At 38.8% G+C, this 18760-nt stretch overlaps 1 protein-coding gene across 1 annotated transcript in view; it reads left to right on the forward strand.

The window, feature by feature from the left end:
* The window catches only part of TXNL4B (thioredoxin like 4B), a 41953-nt gene that overhangs the window by 20995 nt on the left and 2198 nt on the right, over positions 1-18760 (forward strand). The gene's annotated exons all lie outside the window — the stretch shown is intronic.

Below are 18760 nucleotides of genomic sequence, written 5' to 3' on the forward strand. Positions count from 1 at the left end.
GCTAAGGAATCTACTCCTGAAATCATTGTTGCACTATATGCTAACTAATTTGGATGTAAATGCAAAAAAATAAAAAAACAAGTTAATAAAAAAAATTAAAATGAAGACTACTTGTGACTTTGAAAATAAAGCTTTTTTTCTCAAAAAAAAAAAAATTGCATTTGCCTGTAAACAAAACCTGAGCTCTATTATAACGGACAAGGGAGAGTTCATAGGCTCTCTGCCTTTGGCATCCTTTATTAACTTGACAATTAAGAGTATCCAGCCCAGGGCGCCTGGGTAGCTCAGTCAGTTAAGCATCCAAATTCAGCTCAAGTCATGATCTCACAGTTCTTGAGTTCAAGGCCTGCATCGAGCTCTGTGCTGACAGCTCAGAGCATGGAGCCTGCTTCAGATTCTGTGTCTGCCTCTCTCTCTCTGTCCCTCCCCCACTCATGCTCTGTCTCTCTCTCTCAGAAATAAATAAACGTTAAGAAAAAAATTTTTTTAAAGAAGAAAGAAAAAAATAGTATCCAGCCCAAAGGCCTTCTGACTTGGAATTAGGATGGGACAAGATGAGGAGGTGACAGCTGAGAGTAGCCAGCCACAGGATGTAGGAAACACATTTTGTGGTGAGAACAGAAAGCAGAAAAGCTTAAAAAATTCATAAAGCAGGACAGCAGTTGGCAGAGAAACTTGAAGGGTAGAGTTTTAGTTTTGGAAGGAAAAAATTATTTTTTAAAAGTTCTACCATTATTGAAGTCTTGAAATTTTGCAAGCTACAGAAAAATAAAAATAAGAAAAAAGTCTTCCCATTATTTTGCCACCCCAAGACAACCAATAACCACTATTAACACTTTAGTGTCATTTTCTTCCAGGCTTTTCTCTGTACATTCTTTTACATCATGTTGATAATTCCTTATATCTATATCTATATCTATATCTATTTCTATATCTATAATTTTTGTGGTCTGCCTTTTTTACCCAATATTACAGGCATTTTCTATGTTGTAGCAAACTCTTTACAACACTTTCAATGCCACATCATAGTCCTAACTTAAAGACGTGTCATGTATACTTTAAATATTCCTTCATTGTTGGGACTTTATGATTCTAAATTGTCTGTTATAAATACCTTACATAAATTCAGGGAAGTAAGGTAGGAGGCCAGGCTAATTTTATTCCATATGGGTATACAATTGATCTAGCGTCATTTACTAAAAACATCAAATCTTAGACAAACATCAAATCTTAAAACATTAGGTCAAGATATAAAATATTTCTAGCACCCAGAAGACTATTTTGAGTTCCTTGCAATGAACACCCAACCCTCAAAAAGTAACCAGTATTCTGACTTCTGTCATGATAGTTTTGCCTGATCTTGAACTTCATATAAATAGAATCAAATAGTAGTCATTTGTTTCTGGCTTCTTTTGCCCATCATATGTCTGTAAGAATCATCCATATTGTCACATTAGTTTGCTTCTTTTTTATTCCTGAGAACTATTCCATTGTATGGATAAACCACAGTTGGTTTATCCATTCTCTGTTTATGGGTGTTTGAATTTATTCCAGTTTGGGCTATTATAAATAAAGCTACTATGAACTTGCTTGCACATGTCTTTTGGTGAATACATGTGCTCATTTTTCTTGAATAAATATCTTGCTGTGTCATAGGGTAGGCAGTGTTTAGATTTATTTTTTTTAAGTTTGTTTGTTTGTTTGTTTGTTTATAACATGAGCAGGGAAGGGGCAGAGAGAGAGGGGGAGAGAGAGAATCCCAAGTAGGCTCCAACCTGTCAGCACAAAGCCCAACACAGGGCTCAATCTCACAAACCCTTAGGTCATGACGTGAGCTAAAATCAAAAACTGGACGCTTAACCCACTGAGCTACCCAGGTGCCCCAGTGGTGTTTAGCTTTAGTAGATGCTGCCAAACAATTCTCCACTATACACTCCCACCTGTAATATTCCAGTTGCTTAGATTCCAGTTGCTCTGTATCGTTGCAAATACACTTCAATTTTAGCCATTCTGATACATACACAGCAAATTATAATGATGGCTTTCATTTGCATCTCACAGATATTGAATGATATATATTGCTGCTTTTTTTTTTTTTTTTTTAGAGAGAGAGAGAGTGCAAGAGAGGGAGAGAGGCAGAAGCAGGGAGAAAGAGAATCTTAAGCAGGCTCCACACTCGGGGCAGAGCCCAACATAGGGCTCAATCCCATGACCCTGGGATCACGACCTGAACCAAAACCAAAAGTTGGATGCTCAACAGACTGAGCCAACCAGGCAACCCTATAGAGCACTTTTTATATTATTGGTCCATTTAGATATCTTCTTTATGAAATGTCTTTTACTTATTGATTTGAAAATGTCCTGCTGGGATTTTGATTGGGATTGCATCAGATTTCTAGATCAATTTGGGGAGAATTGACGTCTTGACAATATTGAGTCTTCCAATCCCTAAACATGGTATATCCCCTCATTTATTTAACTTGTCTTTAATTTCAGTGCCTTGTACACTTTAGGATACATCTAGTGCACCCCTTTTATTAGATTTACTCCTAAGCATGCAATTTTTATGGCTACTATAAATGATATTTTCATTTAATTTGCTAATTGTTTATAGTGAAGGTAGGAAAGTATGCGTGATTTTAGTATATTGATGTTATATCCAGCAAACTTGTAAATTCACTAATTAAATCTAATAGTTTCCTTAATCTAATTTTTTTAGGTACACAATCATGTCATCTGCAAATAATGACTTTTTTACCTCTTCTTTTCTAATCTTTGTATCTTATTTATTTTTCTCACCTTATTGCACTAACTAGGGTTTTTGCTACCATGTTAGACATAAGTGGGAAATGAGCATCCTTGTCTATTCCCAAACTCAGGGAGACAAAAAGCATTCAGAATTTCACTCCTAAGTATTATGTTAGCTCTAGGCTTTTTTGTTTTGTTTGTTGTGTTTGTTGTTTCTTTTTGTAGATATCATTTATCAGATTAAGGCAGTTCCTTTTTATTCCTAGTTTGTTGAGTTTTTTTTAACATAAAGAGGTGTCAAATATTTTTCTTTATTAATAAGATTATTTATTTTGTTAATGTGGTGAATTATATTGCTCAATTTTTAAATGTTAAACCAACCTTCACTTCTGGAATAAACTTAAATTTCTCATGATGTAATATAATTTTTATATATTGCTGTATTTGATTTATTGATTATTTTTTAGGATTTTTCCATCTGAGTTCATAAGAAATACCAATCTATAAATTTCCTTTCTGGCAATATCCTTATCAGGATTTAATATTAAGTTTATGTTGATCTCTTAATGAAATATGAAGAGTGTTCTCTGTTTTTCTATTACATGAAAGAGTTTGTGTAAGATTGATAATACTTTTCTTAATTGTTTGGGGGAATTTTCCAATGAAGTCATATAGGCCTGTGGTTCTCTTATGGGAAGATTATAAATGGGGTTGAGGGAAGGGTCCGAGATGGTGGCACAGGAAGATCCTGAACTCCTGTCCTCCCACAGACATAGCAAATCTACAGTTGCATATGGATAATTTCCCTCTGAAAAATATCTGAAAACTAAATGAACTGCTCTGCAAAAGAAAGGATTAAAGAACCACATCAAGATGGATAAGAGAGTCAGAGACACACTCTCACCAAAAAAACCCACCCCCAGCCCGGGAACACAATAAGGAGGGATCTCACCAGGCAGATGCTTCTCTCAGAGGAGCAAGAGGTTGGTGCTCCATATCAGGCACCCCAACCTCTAGTATCTGTAACAGAAGGACAAGCCCCAGAATGTCTAACTTGGAAAAACAGTGGGGCTAACATTTGGAGGTCCTAAAGTGGTATAGGAAACTGAGATTCCCCTCTTGGAGGGCTCACATATGGTCTTTCTCACCCCAAGACCCAGCATAAAACAGCAGTTTGAAAAGCACCTAGACCATATGTGAGGGAAATATATGCTGATATGGTGACATCAGCTAGAGGGCCAGGGGACAGTTGAGATGCTCTCTGGAGATGGAGGTGCTGGAGGACACCATTGTTGCACTCTTTCCACATGGCCTGCTAGCGCAGGCAGGTGAGCTCAGAGATAGCACTCTCCTGCCAACTTGCTGGGATGGTCAGGGCCAGGGGGTCATGACATTTACTGAGGTCAGAGAGCACAATGGTTGCAGCACTCCCCCACTCCCTGACTAGTCACAGAGTTCTCCCACTCCATAGCTAAAGTCTGCAAACACAGGTGGTTGCAACACTTCCCTGCCCCATGGCCAGGGCTGGCAAGTGCAAGAGGCGATGGCATTCTCCTGCTTTCAGCCTGAAGCCAGCATGTGCTCAGACAAGGCACTATCCTGCTGCTTTGCTAAAACTCATAGGTGAGAAGAGTTAAGACATGTTCCTGCTGCCTCTTAGACGGTGCTAGGGTGCCTCACCCCCAACACTCTCCAGCAGTCTTGCCAAAGCTCGCAGGCACACTCAGCCCACACGGGGACACCTCTTGATTGCCTAGCCTTGGTAGCCAAGAGGTCTGTTCCAGAGCTCAATATGACCGTAACAATCAGACAGTTCTCGACAGGCTACAACTCGCAGTCTTCCTGTGAAAAAACCTATTTCCTTAGCCTGGAGCTTCAGCCTGAGAGGCAAGCTTCAGGATTTCCCACAAACCTAGAGGCTAAGGAGGCACTCCCAGGGAATGTAAACAGGGAGATATCATCATTCCATACCCCCATGGCCTTCCTACAGCTCAACAAGACTTCCCAGAAAGGAGCTTATACACTCATCTGGAACCCTGATTTTTGGAGTTGTCACACAGGGGACACCTCCAGATCTCCTGGTCTGAAGGACAGCAGGCATTACAATTGCAACCCCACAGGACTGTGTATATATGCATATTTTAAAAGCTGCTCCTCAGAGTCTGGCTTCCAATCAACCTGAAACCAGGTGCTGAGTGAAATACCTCCCCTTGGAGCACTGACAGGTCTTGGCACATCTCCCATAACAGGGTCATATCAAGAATAAATCAGGAAATTTAAGGGTGCCTGTGTGGCTCTGTTGTTTAAGCATCCAACTCTTGATTTGGTTCAGGACATGATCCCAGAGTTGTGGGATCAAACCACACATCATACTGTGCACTGAACATGGAGCCTGCTTGGGATTCTCTCTCTCTCTCTCTCTCTCTCTCTCTCTCTCTCTCTCTGCCACTGTCCCCTACTCACACTCGCTAAATAAATAAATGAATAAATAAATAAATAAGAATAAATCAGGCAGTTTAGACAAAGGTTCAAGAGACAACCGAGAACTAGGGCAAGGTTGAATGAAAAGGATCATCACCTAAACAAGGCCATTCCTTCAAGACAGAGAGATAGATGTTGTTTCCTAATACACAGAAATAAACACAGAGAATCAAGCAAAATCAGCAGGAAAAGAAATGTGTTCCAAATGAAAGAATAAGATATAACCTCAGAAAAAGACCTTGATGATATGGAGATAAGTAATCTACCTGATAAGCAACTCAAAGTAATGATTACAAAGATGCTCACCAAACTCAGAAGAAAAATGGATGAATACAGTAAGAACTTCAACAAAGACATAGAAGACATAAGAGAGTACCAAACGGAAGTCGCAGAGCTGAAGAAACAAAAACTGAACTGAAAAATACATTAGAGGGGTTCATCAGTAGACTGGATAAAGCAGAAGAATGAATCAGCAACCTGGAAGATAGAGCAATGAAACTCACCCAGACAGAGTAACAAAAGGAAAAATACAATTTTAAAAAATGAAAGTAACTTAAGTGACCACTGGAGCAACATCAAGCAGAATAACATTTGCATTATAGGGTTCCCAGAAGAAGGGTAAGAGAAAGTGTCAGAAAACTTATTTGAAGATGTAATGGCTGAAAACTTCTCTAACTTAGGGAGAGAAATAGACATCTAGGTCCAGGAATCTAGACAGCTCCAAAAATGATAAGCCCAAAAAGAGCTATACCAAGACACATTATAATTAAAACATCAAAAGTTAAAGAGAGACTCTTAAAAGCAGCAAGAGAAAAACAGATTGTTACCTACAAGGGAAACCCCATAAGGCTGACAGCAGATTTCTCAGCAGAAATTTTTCAAGCCAAAGGGAGTGTCATGACATATTCAAAGTGCTGAAAGGAGAAAGCTTCAAACCAAGAATGCTCCATCCAGCAAGGTTATCATTCAGGTTGGAAGTAAAGAGAAGTTTTCCAGACAAGCAACAGGAGTGCATTACTACTAAACCAGTCTTACACAAAATATTAAAGGGACATATTGGGGCACCTGGGTGGCTCAGTCAGTTAAGTGTCCGACTTCGGCTCAGGTCATGATCTCACGGTTCATGGGTTCAAGCCCCGCATTGGGCTCTGTGCTGACAGCTCAGAGCCTGGAGCCCGTTTCAGATTCTGTGTCTCCATCTCTCTCTGCCTGCCCCCACCCGTGCTCTGTCTCCCTCTGTCTCGAAAATAAACATTTAAAAAAATAAATAAATAAAGGTACATATTTAAGCTGAAAAAAAAATGGCACTAACTAATAATAAGAAGACATATGAAAGTAAAAATCTCACTGGAAAAAAGTAAATATATAGTAAAGATAATGGGTTAATTATAAAGCTATTAAGAAGGTTAAAAGACAAAAATAGTAAAATTAACAGAAACTACAATAATTAGTTAAGGGATACATAAAATTAAAACATAAAAAGTGATATCAGAAACATTAAACATCAGAGAGAATAAAAATGTAGTTTTGGATGTGTTCAAATTTAAGTTGCCAGTAACTTAAAGTAGACTGTTACAAACATAGGATAAGTAAGATATGTGAACTTCATAGTAACCTCAAAGTAAATGCAAAAAGAAGAAGAAGAAGAGGAAAATAATCTAAATATAACATTAAAGAAAGTCATCAAACTGTGAGAGAAGAGAGAAAGAGAAGAAAGGAACAGAAAGGAACTACAAAAACAGCCAGAAAACAATGAACAAAATGGCAATAAATACATACCTATCAGTGATTACTTTAAATGTAAATGAATTAAATTCTCTGAGCAGAGATGTGCAGTGTATGATTGGATTTAAAAAACAAAACAAAACAAGACAGGGGTGCCTGGGTGGCTCAGTCAGTTAAGCGTCCAACTCTTGGTTTCAGCTTGGGTCATGATCTCACGGTTCATGAGTGCAAGCCCTACATCAGCCTCCATGCTGACAACATGGAGCCTGCCAGGGATTCACTCTCTCCCTCTTGCTGCCCCCCCTCTGCTCTCTCTGTCTCTCAAAATAAATAAACTTAAAAGAATTTTTTAAAAAAGGACATATCTATATGCTACCTAGAAGAGACCCACTTTAGAAGTAAAGACAGACACAAACTGAAAGTGAAGATATGGAAAAAATATTTCATACAAGTGGAAACAAAAGGACAGCTGATGGCAGCTATACTCATATCAGACAAAATAGACTTTAAAACAAAGACTGTAACAAAAAACAAAGAGGGGCACTACCTAATGATGAAATGGTTGATCCCATAAGAAAATATAACACTTATATATGCACCCAACATAGAAGGACCAAAATATGTGAAACCAATGTTAACAGACCTAAAGGGAGAAATTGACAGCAATACAGTAACAGTAGGGAATTTTAACACCCCACTTACATCAATGAGTTGATCATCCAGACAGAAAATCATTACGGAAACATCAGCTTTAAATGACACTTTAGACCAGACGTAACAGATATATACAGAACATTCCATCCAAAAACAGCAGAATAGAGGCATCTTGCTGCCTCAGTCGGTAGAGTATGTGACTCTTGATCTTGGGGTCATGACTTCAAGCCCCATGTTGGGCATAGAGATTACTTTTAAGGGGAAAAAAAAAAGCAACAGAATACAGTCTTTTCAAGTGCACACAGAACATTCTCCAGGATAGATCGCATTTTAGGCCACAAAACAAGTTACAATAAATTCAAAAGGATTGAAATTCTATCAAGCATCTTTTCTGACTACATTGATATGAAACTAGACATCAATTACAAGAAGAAAACTGGAAAAGCTACAAATACATTGCGATTAAACAACATGTTACTGGACAACTACTGGATCAAGGAAGAAATTTAAAAAATACCTAGAGACAAATGAAAACAGAAATATGGCATACCAAAATCTAAGAAATAAGAGTAATCTCAAATAAACAATTTAACTTTATACCTAAAGGGACTAAAAAAGGAACAAATGAAGCCCAAAATTAGTAGAAGGAAGGAAATAATAAAGCAGGGCAGAAATAAATGAAATAGAGACTAAAAAGACTAAAAAGAAAAGATTAATGAAACTAAGACTTGGTTCTTCAAAAAGATAAAATCAACAAACCTTTAGCTAGACTCACAAAGAAGAAAAAAGAGAGAAGGGGGGCTCAAATAAATAATATAAGAAATGAAAAGGGATGTGTTGCACCTGTCAGAATAGCTAAAATAAAAAAGACAAAAACTAAAAAGTGTTGGCAAAAATGTGGAAAAAAGGAACACTTGTATACTGTTGATGGCAATATAAATTGTTACAATCACTGTGGAAGAGAGCATGGAGGTATTAAAAATATAAATAACATATAATCCAATAATTCCTCTGTTTGGGTGCTTACCAAAGAAAACAAAACGCAAATTCAAAAAGATATATGCACCCCTATGCAACATTGTTTACAGTATCCAAGATATGGAAACAACTTAAATGTCCATTGATAGACAAATGGACAAGGAAGATGTAGTGTGTGTGTGTGTGTGTGTGTGTGTGTGTGTGTCTGTGTATACATATATATATATGTAATGGAATATTCAGCCATAAAAAAGGATGATATCATGCTATTTGAGACAAATAGAAGGATCTAGAGGATATCATGCTAAGTGAAATAAGTCAGACTGAGAAGACAAATACCATATGATTTAGCTGATATGTGGATGTAAAAAAAAAGGAATAAATAAACAAAAAGCAGAATCAGACATGTAAGCACAGAGAACAAGCTGATGGTTGCCACAGGGGAGAGTGTGGGGGGATGGGCAAATGGGTGAAAGGGAATGGAAGATACAGGGTTCCAGTTTTAGAATGAAAAAGTCACAGAAATAAAAGGCACAGCATAAGGAATATAGCCAAGAATATTATAATAACGATGTATGATGACAAATGGTAGCTACACTTGTAATGAACATAGCCTAATGTATAAACTTGCCAAATCACTATGTTGTACACCTAAAACTGATGTAACAATGTATGTCACCTATGCTCAAATAAGAAGGAAAGAAAGAAAGAAAGAAAGAAAGAAAGAAAGAAAGAAAGAAAGAAAGAAAAGAAAGAAAAGAAAGAAAAGAAAGAAAGAAACTTTAAAAAAAAAGACATTGGGGTGCCTGGGTGGCTCAGTCAGTTGTGTCCAACTTTGGCTCAGGTCATGATCTCATGGTTTGTGAGTTCCAGCCCCGTGTCAGGCTCTGTGCTGACAGCTAAGAGCCTGGATTCTGCTTCTGAATCTGTGTCTCCTTCTCTCTCTGCCCCTCCCCCACTTGTGCTCTGTCTCTCTCTGTCTCTCAAAAACAAATAAATGTAAAAAAAAATTTTTAATAAAAATTTAAAAAATTTTTAAAAAGACATTGATGAAAGAATTGAAGAAGACACAAATAAATGGAAAGATACTCCATACTCATAAATTGGAAGAATTAATATTGTTAAAATGTCCATAATGCCCAGAGTGATGAGTCAGTGCAATCCCTATCAAAATTCCAGTGGCATTTTCCACAGAGCTAGAACAAATACTTCTAAAATTTGTATGGAAACACAAACACCCTGAATAGATAAAATGATCTTAAGAAGCACGAAGCCAGAAGTATCATGGTCCCTGATTTCAAACTATACTACAAAGCTATAGTTATCAAAACAGTGTAGTATTGGCATAAAAACAGACACATAGATCAATGGAATGGATTAGAGAGCCCAGAAATAAACCCATGCATATATGGTCAGATAATTAACAACAAAGGAGGCAAGAATATACAATGGCGAAAAGACAGTCTCTTCAATAAATGGTGTTGGGAAAACTAGACAGCTACATGCAAAAGAATAACTGAACCACTTTCTTATACCATATACACCAATTAACTCAAAATGGATTAAACACTTAGATGTGTAAGACTTGTAACGATCAAACTCCTAGAAGAAAACATAGCAAGCTCCTTGACGTTAGTCTTAGCAATGTTTCTCTCCATACTGATTTTTTTCATCAACTCTGACAATCTTTGCCTTTTATAACTGGAATGTTTAGTTTATTTACATTTAATGTAATTCCTAATGGAGCTGGTTTCAAGCCTACTATTGTGCTCTTTGTTTTATATTTAATCATACATTTTCTTTTTATTTTTTTCCTGCCTTTTTTGTATTACTCAATTTTTAAAATGTTTTCTCATTATTTTGTTACATATTCTTCTATTATTTTTCTAGTGGTTATCTCAGAGATTTCAAGATATGCATCCTTGACTTATTACAATCTACTTTAAGTTACTGTCTTTATCACTTCCCAAATAATACAAGAACTTTACAACAATGTAATTCTCTTTACATTCTCCCATCCTTTGTGCTATTTGTGTCATATATTTAACCTTCATAAGCATTAAAAAAAAAACAAACAATTGCTAGCAGGTGGATGTGAAGTCATTTTAAATGTGAATAAACAGAAGCCAAGAAGACAAATTCAGTGTTGTGGCAACTTAAAGGAAGGGACAAATTCAAGAGAATTTTCAGAAAAGCAAATTGCAGAACTTAGTGAGTAACTAAATATGGGGAAGACAAGACTTGAAAATAACTCAAGGTATTAAGCTTGAGACTCAGGGAGGAAACTGATTCTGTAGATACATATGGCAGGCTGGGATGGTGTTAGGGTTTGGGTTGGGAATAGAAAACGGTGAACTCAAGTTTTTAAATGAAGTTTAATGTGAAATTCAGGCTTGAAAGATGACCACTGGAAACAGGACCAGATTTGGAAATCATCTAGACATAATACCACTTTTACTGGAAATTGTGGGAGAAATGAGTGTATCAGGGTACTGAATTTAAAAGAAGAAATATCCATTCATTCATCAAATCTTTATCAAGTGTCTACAATATGTCTAGGTGTTCTAGGTGCTGAGGATATAACTGAGAACAAATCAGATGAAATTCCTGCCCTCCTGGAGCTGACATTCTAATGAGAAAATAAAGGATGATCAGTGGATGTAGTTGGAAGTACATGATTAATTGAGACAGAGGAGTGTACCATATATAATAAATAGAATCTGTAAGGATGCTGGTCATGAAGCTTACGAGTTGGAAAAAAGCTTGAATAAGGCATAAATACCTTATTTTAACAGTTCTCAAACTTTGCTGTACTTTAAAATCTCTTGGGAGCTTCTAAAAATCCTGATGCCCAGATCATACTACATCCCTCTTACATAAAAATGCATGCAAGGGTGCACTGGCCATTGATATTTTTTTACGATAGCCAAAGTGGGGAAACTAATGAGGAGAACAAAGACAAGAGAAAGGTAGCTAAAATTCAATCTCCTTACAACTTGCAGCCCACTGATAAATACCTGACACATGCAGAGTGTGACATTGCTCAAGGAACTCATGGTTGCCTTCATATTCATGTTTCATTGGAGGCTAAAAGCAACCTTATCTTGACAATAGTGAGACCTCCAAAGTCCTGGAGACCTTACTTTCACCATACAGATATTCCTTGGAAACTTAAAGTTATCTCTATCCACCCTCCCTCCACAAACTTAAAAATATACAATCAGTCACTCCTCACAAACACAAGTGCAGCTCTTTCTGGCCACAGTTCCTATCCCCATACTATAATAAAATCAGCTTTTTACACCGTAAAACATCCCAAGAATTTTTGACCATTGCCCTTGATGGCTCTGCATCAGGAACCATTGGCATATTTCATCAAATTTGATATGCTATGAATGATAAGAAAGAGAAAACTCTGCCAATTAAATTCTGATAAAATGCTTAAGATGCCATCAATTTAAGATGCATCTCAATTTCAGCGATGCCAAAAATGGAAAAATAATAAGCATTTCAGAAGTGGTGGAATACTGTGGACACAAGTGCACGAGCAGCCATGGAATGAGAACTGCTGAATTTTCCCAGGAGTGTACATGACCTTAGAACAGAATGAATAATTGAGTGTTGAATCCAGAACAGCACATGTTGTTCAAAATTTCAGTTTGGCTCAATAAGAAAATTAAACATAGATGCTCACACTCTTCTGCCTCTTTTTAGGTTATCTCACTTTCCCTCTGTCACCAGGGGGCAGGCACTACGTGATCCTGCTGTGCCAGGAACATGGACATTGGTTCCCAGCTGTACTCCCTTAGTTCTGCCAATTCTCTTCTTGAAAACTGGGTCACTGGAGACATACATGCTGATTTTTCAAGCTTTTAAAAAAGCCTCCCAAAAGTAGCTCAACCCTAAAAAAAAAAAAAAAGAAGAAGAAGAAGCATCGACCCTGACACTTTATAAATGAGGAACTTCTTTCTAGGTTCCAAGCTTTTAAATCAAATATTATTCTCAAAGCAGCTTCTAGCAGTAAGACAGCCAACCAGACCTGGTCAACCCACAGAGTCTGCCAAAACTTCAAATATAATTTGCCAGTTTGAAATTGGTCAGAGGTCAAAGTTATGAAGATATTGTTAGAGAACAAAATTCAGCCAAGTAAATTTGAGGGTTGAATTAGCTTTATTAGGTGATTCATGAATCAGGCAGCATCCCATCTCACAAGTAGAGAGCATGCTGTGGGGAGTTTTACAAAATGGAAGGTTTTTATAGCAAGAAGGGTGGGCAAAGAAGTTATTAGCAAAAAAGAAAGAAACACAAATGAAGTGAGGGAGGGAGGATTTGATTGTTTCTGGCCAGGACATCTTCTTCTTTGGATACACGGAATGGGCAAGATTTTCATCATACAGATGACCTCACCATTGCTGATCAGGAAATTTCACATTGATTGGTAAAAAGTCACATTCCTGGAATGGGTTGAAACTGTAATTAAGTCTTAGTTTGTTGTTGCAGGGAAGAAGAGGGGTGGAAATGACTCCATTTTGGGCTTGTTTCTTTTTTTAACATTATTATGGTCATAATAATCCCCTTGTGTGCATTTCCAGCAGTTCCCAGTGTGGACTAAATCAGCAAACTCCATTAGTGGAAATAGCAGACTGGAACTGGGGAAAGGACTACACCAGCAAACCCCAGTAAATGGGGACTGGGGACTAGAACTGGGGACAGGATTTCAGTATAGAATTGAACACTGAACCAAGAGCTAAGGACTGGCACTCGGTTTGAGCCTCCAGTGATTCTAGACTGACCCCATCTTAGAAAGCCAATTAGATGCCGAGCTTGAGGAAAAGAGAATGGAGCTCAAATGGAGAGGAACTCATGGCCCTTGGAAACAGTGAGAAAGAGACTGAACTCAAAAGGGGTTTCTCAGGCTCCACATCTGTTTTTCAGGGAAGACCCAAAAGTACTGTTGCTCAGGGCAGGAGAAGCTTGATGCTGCAAACTGGAGGCTACTTTTGAGATGAGCCAATCCCCAGTCCCAGTTTTCCCACACGCCCTCACTCATACCCTGCCCTCACTTGGGGCCCTGGGAGCATCACAGCCAGGAAGCAGGCAAAGACCACGTGGGCCATGACTGCAAAAGCATTAGGAAATAAATCAAGGAAACTTGTCTGGCAAAGCATTTGGGAACAGTGTTCTGAGTGCCAACCAGGTTCCGGGAAGAGTTGAGCCATCCATTCTGGTCCCATGACAGATCTTTCTAGAAGGAATGGTGTTAAAATTCTACTTCAAGCTCCAAGAAATTAGGGATTTGCATGATGATGACCCCAGGAAATAGTATGAAATTAGTCCTAGCCACACAGAGAAATCACTGCAGCTGTGTGAGGCCATGCCCCCAGAGGAGTCCCTCTCTGCTAGGGAAGCACTGGGCGCCTCCCACTGTTGTAGAGAGTGCCCCACTGGGTTCTGGTCAGTTGTGTTTGTATTTGTCTCTTCTGAGACATAAGAGATGGTAGAAAATTCCGTTATCTTCATCCCCAATATGCAGCACAGCCACTGCCAGGAAGTAGAATCTCAGTAAATGGTTTGCAAGAATGAATGAGTGAAAGAATAAATGAATCTATAGGTCAGCCTTATTCTCTCTCTCCGTGTCTCTCTCTCACATGCAAACACACATGCACACATATACACATAAACACATATATACACGTGTGTGTGTGTTTCAGTGGTTGTACCAGAGTCTCAAATATATTTGAAATCCTGCCCTAACCAGAATGATTTCTTTCAGATTCCCAGACTTGGGATCCATACTTTTCACCCTTTTGAGGTAGGAAGATGTCACTGAATTCATTATAGGACTATAAATTCAACATCCAAGAGAGTAGTTGAAGCTCAAAAGGCTGGCCAGCTTCTCAAATAACCAAGGACTGAAATAACAGCATCAAGGTTACATGTCTTCCACAGGCTTGGGGCGGGGAGGTGTAGCTGACCCAGGAATTATTCTGACCCTCCAGGCATAGCTTTGTTCCTGGACCCATTAAGTCAACTCTAGTGGTCCATGGGGATAAAGTGGTGCAACCAGATTGCCTTCACATGCTGTAACTCCTTTTTTTTCCTGTGGGACACTTCCCAAATGGAGTTCTCAACACACAGAAAACCTCTCCTGGGCTGTGGCAAGAATGCAGAGTTTGCATGTTTTGGGGTTTTTTGTTTCATTTTTTAATTGTGTTAAATACGTATATTTTATTGTAGGATTGAGATACTATACATTATGCCCCAGAAATAGCCATTTTTTTTCTTTCTTATACTCCTTGGTCCTGTACACATTTACTCTTTTGTGCCATTATTTATTCTTTTATTTTCTCTCTGTCATTATCTGCTTTTGTTTGTTGTTTTTTGTTTTTTGTTTCATATATATAATTTATTGTCAAGTTAGCTAGCATACAGTGTATACAGTGTGCTCTTGGTTTTGGAGGTAGATTCCTGTGATTCATCACTTACATACAACACCCAGTGCTTTTTCTCTCCTAAAGGCCCTGCCCTTTGCAGCCTTGCCCCTGTGTTGCTGCTCAGGTTTGTATTTCACAAACTTGCCTTGTGCCAATGCCAGGTCATTCTCACTCTGCACACACAGTCCCCTGGTGTTCTCTTACACATGACAAGCCATACTAACTTCATTTCTCACATTTATAACCACAAAGTTCTCACAGAAAATTTTCCTGGCTGCCAAGATTCATTCAACACTAGAGGTTAGGTAACATAATAGTTTGACCACATTCTCACAGTGCACTGGTACCAGAGATCTACGCCTGAAGGAAAAAGAAATCCTGAAATGTGTCTTAGCCAAGTAGAAAGCAGATAACATATCTTTCAGGCAAATACAAGATTACAGTAGGCCGTAATATGGCTTATTAGTGGGGACTAAATTTGGATATATATGAAAGAAAACCCCAGTTAACAGGGACTTAAGCACACAAGTTTTTATTTTCTCAAAAGAGGTGGGGAATAAGCAGACAGAGCTGATGTTGGAAGTTCTACAAAGCCCTTTCCAGTTTTTGCCTCTGGGGTGACTCTGATTCTCATGTGGAAGGTGGCTGCCAGAGCTCCAGCCGTCATACCCATGTTCCGGGCAGTAGAAGACTTCTCAGAAGTTGCACACAATACTTTCACTTTTATCTCTTTCAGTAGGATTTGGTCATATATTCACACCCCAACGAAATGGAGCTCAAAGGCTAAAGGGAATATAACCTTTATTTTGGGAATAAATGTAGAATATAGAACTGTTTGCAAGACAACTGACCTGATCTCTTCAGAGGTGACTGTTCTAGATTTTAAAAGACTAAGAGACACATAGGTGAGCCTTGATTGACAATGGAAGATATTTTGAAGGTAATAAGGAAAACTGGAATATGGACTGAGTGTCAGAGGATATTTGAGAATCATGGCTAATTTCCTTAGGTGTGATCTTAGAATTATGGCTTCACAGGAGTATGTCCTTATTTTTAGAAGATTCAGGCTATGAAGTACTTAGGAATGAAATGTCCTGACATCTACCACTTCCTTCAAAATGGTGCCTCATCCAACGGAATGGGAAAAGATATTTGCAAATGACATATCAGACAAAGGTCTAGTATCCAAAATCTATGAAGAGCTCACCAAACTCCACACCTGAAAAACAAATAATCCAGTGAAGAAATGGGCAGAAAACATGAATAGACACTTCTCTAAAGAAGACATCCGGATGGCCAACAGGCACATGAAAAGATGCTCAACGTCACTCCTCATCAGGGAAATACAAATCAAAACCACACTCAGATATCACCTCACGCCAGTCAGAGTGGCCAAAATGAACAAATCAGGAGACTATAGATGCTGGAGAGGATGTGAACCTCTCCAAAATGGGAACCCTCTTGCACTGCTGGTGGGAATGCAAACTGGTGCAGCCGCTCTGGAAAACAGTGTGGAGCTTCCTCAAAAAATTAAAAATAGACCTACCCTATGACCCAGCAATAGCACTGCTAGGAATTTACCCAAGGGATACAGGAGTACTGATGCTTAGGGGCACTTGTACCGCAATGTTTATAGCAGCACTCTCAACAATAGCCAAATGATGGAAAGAGCCTAAATGTCCATCAACTGATGAATGGATAAAGAAATTGTGGTTTATATACACAATGGAGTACTACGTGGCAATGAGAAAGAATGAAATATGGCCCTGTGTAGCAACGTGGATGGAACTGGAGAGTGTGATGCTAAGTGAAATAAGCCAAAAAGAGAAAGACAGATACCATATGGTTTCACTCTTATGTGGATCCTGAGAAACTTCACAGAAACCCATGGGAGAGGGGAAGGAAAAAAAAAAGTTAGAGTGGGAGAGAGCCAAAGCATAAGAGACTTTTAAAACCTGAGAACAAACTGAGGGTTGATGGGGGGTGGGTGATGGGTATTGAAGAGGACATCTTTTGGGATGAGCACTGGGTGTTGTATGGAAACCAATTTGATAATAAATTTCATATATTGAAAAAAAATGATGCCTCAAAATACAATATATCAATAGGTAAGAATGTCAATAGAGAAAACATGGAAAAGACAGTAAGAGTTACTGAGCCTAAGTGGAGGGGTATGGATATTTATTATACTATTCTTTCAACTTTTCTATATGTCTAAATTTCTTATAATAAAAATTAGGCTAGAGTAATTCTCCATTTGGTCTGGCTATCCCACAGTCTTTCATGTGAGGTTGGCTGCCTCCTGGAGAAAGGGAATGATGTTCCCAAGGGCACTCTTGAGTCACGTAGTTCAGAGGGTCTATAGTGGGTTGGATTCCCACAGTCAGCCAGTGGTTCAGCCAGTGGTCCAGCCAGTTCTGGTGGATCCCAGAACTTGTGGGTGTTGAGAGAGGACTGCATCTGGGCCCTCAGCTTCTCCCAGGGTCCTCCCCCATTACCCAGGATACAGCACGGCAGTGAGGATCCACAAATGCCATTACCCATTTGAGATAACAACATGGCAGAAGGGAGAACATGAATCTGCTACATGTAGGCACCTTCTATTGTGAAGGCATGAGTAGCGTATCAGGACACTACTGGGTAGAGTAGAACAAATGCTAGGCTTCATACTAAAAAAATCTGTCCTCCCTCCACCATTTCTGCTCATAACATCTTGGAGGAGGCATTTTAGCTTCCTCACCTGTAAAGTGAGGATCATGATCACTGTTTCATCTACTTCACAGGGCTATCTGAGAGGCAAAGAAAAGATTGTGCACAATTTTCTGTAAACCTACAAATGTACAAGATTATTAGGAAAGTGAACTTTCTTATCCAGAACTGCTTCATCCCCTTAGGCTCCCATGCAGGTAACCACAGATACCAGGGGCAAATGCAAGTTCTCAAAATGCTGCTTGTAGTGGTTTGGAAATATCTCCACAAATTCTTTGGCATTCCTCCCTCCAAAAATGGAAACAAATTCCCCTCCCCTTGCATGTAGGCTGGACCAAATGACTTGCTTCTAACATAGGATCGCCAGATAAAATACACGATACCAAATTAAATTTGAATTTCATATAAACAAATTTTTAGTGTAAGTATGTCCCAAATATTTCATGGGAATACTTATACTAAAAGTTTCTTCATTGTTTATCTGGAATTCAAATTAAACTGGGTTGTACCAGTTGCTTTTGTTTGTTAGTTTTGCTAATACTGGCAGCCCTATTCTAATGAATACAATGAAGTGGCATAAGTAACGGTATAGGACTCCAAGACAAGGTCATAAAAGGCATTGTAGCTTCTACCTTGCTCCCTCTTACATCCCTCTCTCTAGGAGAAACCAGATGCCATGATTTGAGGATACTCGGGCAGTCCTATGGAGAGACTGCCAACATATCCTGCCAACAGCCAGCAGTTCCTCACAAGCCACATGAGTGAACCATCTGGAAGTGGTTCCAGCCCCAGTGAAGGGTCAGCTGACTGCAGCCCCAGCCAATGTCTTGGTTACAATGTCATGAGAGACCGTGAGCCAGAACCACCCTCCTAAGCTGCTCCTGAGACACTCTGTGAGGTAATAAATGATTGTTGTTTGAAGTTGCTATATGTTGGAGCCTCAGGCCCAGCCCCGGCTAGTGCTGAGGTTTCTACAGAAGGTTCCCCACCCCTCCCAGGCTCTGAGCTTTGATCACCATTCCCCATTCTAC

The sequence above is a fragment of the Prionailurus bengalensis genome, chromosome E2 (assembly GCF_016509475.1).
Source record: "Prionailurus bengalensis isolate Pbe53 chromosome E2, Fcat_Pben_1.1_paternal_pri, whole genome shotgun sequence".
NCBI lineage: Eukaryota > Metazoa > Chordata > Mammalia > Carnivora > Felidae > Prionailurus > Prionailurus bengalensis.